This window comes from Theobroma cacao, chromosome 1 (assembly GCF_053813885.1).
Source record: "Theobroma cacao isolate CCN51 chromosome 1, ASM5381388v1, whole genome shotgun sequence".
In the NCBI taxonomy this organism is placed as follows: Eukaryota; Viridiplantae; Streptophyta; class Magnoliopsida; order Malvales; family Malvaceae; genus Theobroma; species Theobroma cacao.
In genome coordinates, this window is record NC_142639.1 from 20,401,626 (window position 1) to 20,408,321 (window position 6,696).

General features: G+C 34.1%; 1 long non-coding RNA gene across 1 annotated transcript; it reads right to left on the reverse strand.

Moving 5' to 3' along the window:
• Nucleotides 1-3,498: 3,498 nt before the first annotated feature.
• Nucleotides 3,499-6,463, reverse strand: LOC148764638 (uncharacterized). The gene is made up of 4 exons (XR_016024201.1): nt 6,366-6,463; nt 5,633-5,716; nt 4,708-4,775; nt 3,499-3,974 (listed from the first exon to the last, which is right to left on the reverse strand). It is a non-coding gene; the product is annotated as an uncharacterized LOC148764638 (long non-coding RNA).
• Nucleotides 6,464-6,696: the final 233 nt, after the last annotated feature.

Consider the following 6,696-nt stretch of genomic DNA (forward strand, 5'->3'; position numbering starts at 1 on the left):
AAACCATTCTGGGACTTTAATATTCTTAATTTCATTTTAAATTCTCTATTTGATCTAGTTCGAGACTTAAATTAACTTAATTGTACCATTTGGTACATTGTCGTCTATTAACGATTTTTCTTTCAAGGCTTTCCAAGTATGCAAGCATATTGTCAATCATATGAATGACATGGAAAGTGTTTTATAAGATCGGGCTTGACAACACTATCCCCCTTAAAATAAAATTTTGACCTCAAAATTTCATGTACTGAACTCAGAGAAAATGTGGGGGTATTGTTTTCTCATATAATGCTCGAATTCTTATGTCTTCCCCTTTATAGGGAATTTCGATTTGTTCACCTCATTTACCTCCAATTCAACTCAAGTATTTCGCTTATGTCTATTATTATCCTTTAAAATCAGATCAACAATAACCTCCACAATTATGATCTCTTATATTGAGACATTAAGCATGCTTCTATTACTATCATTAAGCTTGAACCATAACTCCATCTCAATCATACCAATTTCGATCGCATTTTATTCTTATTTAGGTATACCAATCACTATCTTATTACTTCATTCCATATCAAACTTCTCGACTTTCATTCATTCATCCTATCCTCATACACTATTGTGTAGTTTACAACATCATTAACACGCCATACTCATTCCTGTACATATCCTCAGCGTTCAGGAAAATTAATGGCTTTAATTATTTCTACATATTTCATGTTTACTTTGCATTTAGGAAATTTCAATCTTCTTAATCCTATTAATCCATCTCATATGGCTTAATCGTACTATAGATTATATTCCCTTAACTATTTCTCCAAAATTCCTTAGGTCACCATAAATCGTCTTCTGATAAGATTCTTAATCGTTACATTATCTATACAACTCATCAAATATATTGAGTTCAAATCTTGAACCACTAAAACCATTATTCATTTAGTTGGGTACATCACTACTCCACACATACATATACATATACATTCAAATGTCTATATTCCTCATTATGTATACGAGTCTCTGTTTTCAAATGCCTTCAGACTAATTTCTCTTAATTCATTCCCATCCACAATCAAGATTCAATAGAATAAGCTTCATAATTCATACAAATTCTCATCATGCCTGTGTATAGTTCCTCATCATTTATATACTTATATTCTCTTCTTATCGTTTCCAATTATATGCTTAAGTTTCCTTGTACTGTATATCATTGCATCACAATGTCATCTCCATTGAATTATAATCTATTATGCGTGTATGTTTTATAATCCCATTGGTATCTCAAAAATTTATCTTGACTTGATCATTGCATCTTATGCAATACTACAATTCCTAAAAGTCATCCTTATTCCTCGATTATCCTTCATGTCTCCTATATATTGTATCCTTATTGCATTTCGATATTGATTTGTCACTTAAAACTCAGATTCATTTGAATCATGTATGCCTCACGCATTTTCGAATTCCAATTCCCATAATATATTAAGAAAGTTTCATTATCTGACTTCATTATCAAGGTTAACTTCTATCATCCTTTATTCCACTCTTTCATATGAATATAACATCATTCTTCCTTAACTAATTTACAAATTGTACTTGAAATTACAAGACTTGAAACTAAATTCTCCTCAAGTACTTTTTAATGTTAATACTTATACCACTCTCAGCTTATAGCTTCCTTTTTATAACTACATAACTTAGTGCTTGCTTTCACAAGATCCATGGCAGAACTTCTCTTGTGTATTTCCTTAGGGATATTTATTTTAAATTTATGTCTCATAACATATGATCATTTAACCCGTAACTTAGCCATTTGGCTCCTTAGCAAGTTTCAAAGTCACGCATCTTATGCCCATCATGTATAACTTATAATTCTTTCTCAAGGGCGTGTAAACATTCTTGAAACACTTAATCACTTATTTACTCTTTTATACACCAAGTATATCATTTCCATAAAGGCATGCCCAACTACTCATGCTTCAATTTATCTCCATGGGTTTCTAGCATGTCACCTAGTTTACTTGTGTTGTTACTAATCCTTTCCTTTCAACAAGGTCAAGACAAGATCAGTATATTCTCATAACAATATTCTATATAAACTCATTTGCTATATCATTATTGAAATCTTTATTTACATTTTCCTCACTTGCTATTGACATCTCTTATCAGTATCTCATACATTCATCTAACCTTTCGCTCGCTTCCTCTTTAGTCTTTAACAAGACTTAATCTCTTGTCTTCTTTATTTCTTAAGATTTGACTTCAATCATCATATTATTCATCTTAACACTCCACATGTTAATTTATTTTTATGTAGCCATCTCAAAAATTCTCTAACTTTTCTTTCTCTTACATGCCAATATATATAAGGCAATAATAAAAAAAAAAAAAAACTTTGCAATTTCACTCATCATCTTTATCTTAATACCTCCCAATGCACTTAAGACTCCAAACAACAAAGCTTAGCATGAAAACCAATGACCATTCTTCAACTCGTGTGTTTCATCTTCATGCCACTCTCAATTTGCTCTGCTTTCTAGCCATTAGGGGTTCTTAACGTGACAGCGTTTGATAGTCAGTACTGTGGCGTTGCAACGGTTTGAATTCACTTTATCTTAGCAACTCTTCCACCTTTAAAGCTACTACCTCAATTATTCACAATCGTGTGGCTTCCCTTCGAGTCTATACCATAATTAGCAAGACTAACTTTCTATCACAAGTGTGAAATCAAAACATTGATTTAACGTATTTTTTTTTTTGCCACTAGCATTCACATATCTTTACCATAACATTTAATACAAGTTTGTTTAAGCAAAGATCTCTAAATTTATTCATAGCTACATGTATCTCAAATTGCTCATCACTTATCATCAGTCAATAAATCCCACTCGAAAATACCCTTTCCATATTGTATAGTGATTTCACCATATAGCATCACTGCACAATGTTCCTCCATTCTACTATCATGGATACTCCATAGAAATTAATTAAAAGATTTACGTACCCTAACTAATGCTAATTCCATTTAATCATATCTTAAATACTTCAAACTTGTAAATTACAACTCCAAATGTATGTCCATATATTGATAATCTTTATATATTTCATGATCATGAAAACTACAACTTACAAACTAGCTTTCTATCATACGTACTTTATTAGAGCACTAATTTCAACTTATTTAATCTACCCTTGGTGGTATGTCAAAATCATCCCTGTCTCGGTTGCAATCCAGAGGAATCTCTCCTCTGTATATCCGTATGAGTTGGTGGAGATGGAGTAGCTACCGTAGCCCGTCCTAACTGTGGACAATCTCTCCTAATGTGACCCAGTTGATCACAATGAAAACATCGTGCAGGCCCTCTGCACGGCCCAACATGATAATTCTCACAATTTCTGCATCTACGTGAACTTCCTAAAACAGAGGAGTTTTTGCCCCTGTTTGGTGGCTGACTAGAAGATACACTTAGATTTCTCCTTTTTGCTAACTCAGCTCGCAAACTCTTATTTTCATTCGCAAGCTTCTCGGCTCTTAAAGCCATTCGCACCACCTCTTTAGCCACGGTTGCGTCCGACTCACCCATAAAAGAAACACAACTATGTTGCCTAGCCTCTTTAAGCTTCTTAGAATCAGAAACATCCAGCACTGGTGGTGGGACAGGAGGTGGGGATGGTGGTACTGAAGGAGCAGCCAGAGGAACTGTAGGAACAGCTTGACTAGCCTGAGCCTGGCCAGCAATAGCAGTAAAGAAGGCTGCTAATGCCTGAACTGCCTCAAGAGGCATAGCAAGAATACTAGTAAGTGGCAGAGGAGGTGGAGGATGTGGAGGAGTCTCGGTTTGTTCAGCAGCAGGTGCTGCCCGAATGGTGGATGCAGTCGATTCCTCCTCTATTGCACCTAACTGACGACGTTGAAAACAACCTCTTCCCCTCCCAGCTGATCTAGTGAAAGGTGGTTGTTTGCGTCGAGGAGACATAATAATCTATAAGAGGGAACAAAGTGAGTTTAGGCAACCTCAGGCTCTATATGCTTATGCATGTATTTTATTCAACCTAACCTAACTTAACTCGGGGCCACACTGACGCTGTAAATTTTTAAAACAGCTTTAAAATAACTTTAAACCCAAAACTCTAATCTTTCAAACCAACAGCTCTGATACCAACTTAATTGTCACGACCCGGAACTCCCATCGAGCCCGTGACAACCGCCGCGACGTCTCAATTTACATTCATTACCCGGAATGTCAACCGAGACCCCGCAAGGCTTTAATATCAGCTTCTCATTTCCCCTGTGGGTAACTGTTTCCAAATACCACATTTTAAAAGATTTTAAACTGTTTCCAACTTAAACAAATGAAATAATAATTTTCGTCTCACAGGGGTATTTTTGTCATTTATCCCAAAAATCTCAAAAATCATCTAAAAATATAGTATGTAAGTGGAAAACACATATTTCTTAATCAAAAATAATTTTGGATGTCTAAAACATTCGTTTAAAATGGAATTATGACTGTTATAATAAAATAAAAATATTCAATAAAATATTCAATTTTCACATAAAACGATATTTTAAGAACACTGCATAAATAATTTTTATAGCGTAAAAGCAAAATAAATTCTTACATACCGTAATACAGATAACCAAAGTATAGAATTTAATTTACAGTGACACGTGGGCCCACGAATGACCAAAAGTATCAAAAGAAATGAACCTACAGTCTTTGGATGTGGCAAGTTCAACTGTAATCCTTGCCGATATCAGTTATCTACAATCTATTCTGAACCTAAAATGGGTGGAAATGAGGGTGGTGAGATTATAAAATCCCAGTGAGTAAACAAACATCACTCAAAATATCTAAAGTCGAGTAAAAGGAGACTATTAAAACATTTCATCAAACTGTAATTTATCATCTTTCAACTTATTTCAACCAAATGAAATCAATTTATTTAAAGCAAGTAATCAGTATGGCTTATGAATTTCTTAAAAAGTTTGGCTCATGCCAAAAATTATTATCATACTCAGTTATTTGGGATACCTTGGCCGAGGGCTATCCCAACTGAGTCCGCCAAGGCTATTAGAAAGTCATGTTTTTATTTTGAAAACATAGCCATTCCTTGACGTTGGCCGAGTTCCCCTTCACGAGGTGGTTTGGCGTGAAGTGAACTCTAAAAGTTATACCTCAGGAGTTACCCTACTCGCCTCTCCAACCGAGGTAAAAATATAACAGGATTCCGTGCCCCTCTAATAGGCTAGTCCACAGAATCCAGCCCACTGCAGCAGGTCAAACCCACCATACAATAAAATTTTGACAGCATGACAGGGCTAATATATTACTACCCAGCCTGCAAGGGTAAAATAAAGCAATTCATATAATTCATAAAAACACAGCCCAGCCAGTCATGCCAATACAATAACATAAGCCATTAATTCAATTTTAAATTTACAACATATCAGTGGTCTCCAAGTACTCTATTTTCAAAATCGTTATTTCGTTTCAAGACAATTTATAAAATATTTTCATTTAAACTCATTTTGTTTACAAAACATAAAAATTTACCATTTGAACTCATTTTCATAAAATTCACCAAAACCGAATAAAAACATACTTTAGATAATTAAAATGATGGTAAGGTTACTCACCGTGTCTAGAGTGAGGATTTTCGAAATACTCAGACTATTGGTCCTCGGGTGCAATTCCCTTGCCTTTATCAGAGGACTCACCACCTTGACACAGTACAAAATCGAGAAATTCACCACATTGGTACTCAATTGAAATTAAACTAATTTAGACTACTAATGCTTGATATGGAATGCAAAAATGTCTAAATTTTTGCCTAAATGCGGTGTTAGCCTATTTCGGTCTTTTACCCGATAAATTGATATACGCGTCCGTTTAAACTCCAAATTAATTTTTTTCAGTTTCTATACCTCAATTGCACCCAAATTGACTTAATGTCCCTCAGTGTGGTGCAAATTATCAGTCCCGATAACAAATTACGAAAATACCCCTAGTGGGTAAAAATTTGTAACTTTGCTCCAAAAATTTCCATTATTTTTCTAGGCTCATAATTCATCATTATTCATCATAATTCCTCAAATAACCATCAAGATCAGCAGCCAATATTCCCCTAGAAAATTCAGCATAATGGGTTTCAATGGGAGAAAATTATATTTCTAGCTTATTTTTGCTATATTTCAATATAACTTAACTAAAATCACTTAATTCAATTAAAATCAACCAAAAATCAAGCTCAAAACTCATCCATGGAGGTTTTGCCAGCATGGGTGTCCATACCCACTTTCTAATTTTGCATGGAAATGAGAAAAAAATGCATGGGTAGTGAAAATCACAAGGAAAATCAATGAAATTTACCTTTTTAATGCTTGATTTCTTGATTTCTCTTGATTTTCTCCAAATTTTTCAGGTAGGATTCTTGTTTCTTTTTTCCCCTTTTCTCCCCTGGTTTGGACAGCTGAAGAAGATGAGAATTCCGGAATTTTTACCTTTTTAAAGGCTAAAATAATATAATATTATTTTATTCATTTTTTTAATGTTTTATTAATTCCTTAAATTCTAGCCATCCATTTGTTTCCAAATTTTCACCATACACTTGTCCCACATATCCATAGCTTAGGTAAAATTATCAGACTTATCCAAAGTCTTGGTGGAGTAATTTTTGAAATTTACACTTTTACCCCCGTAA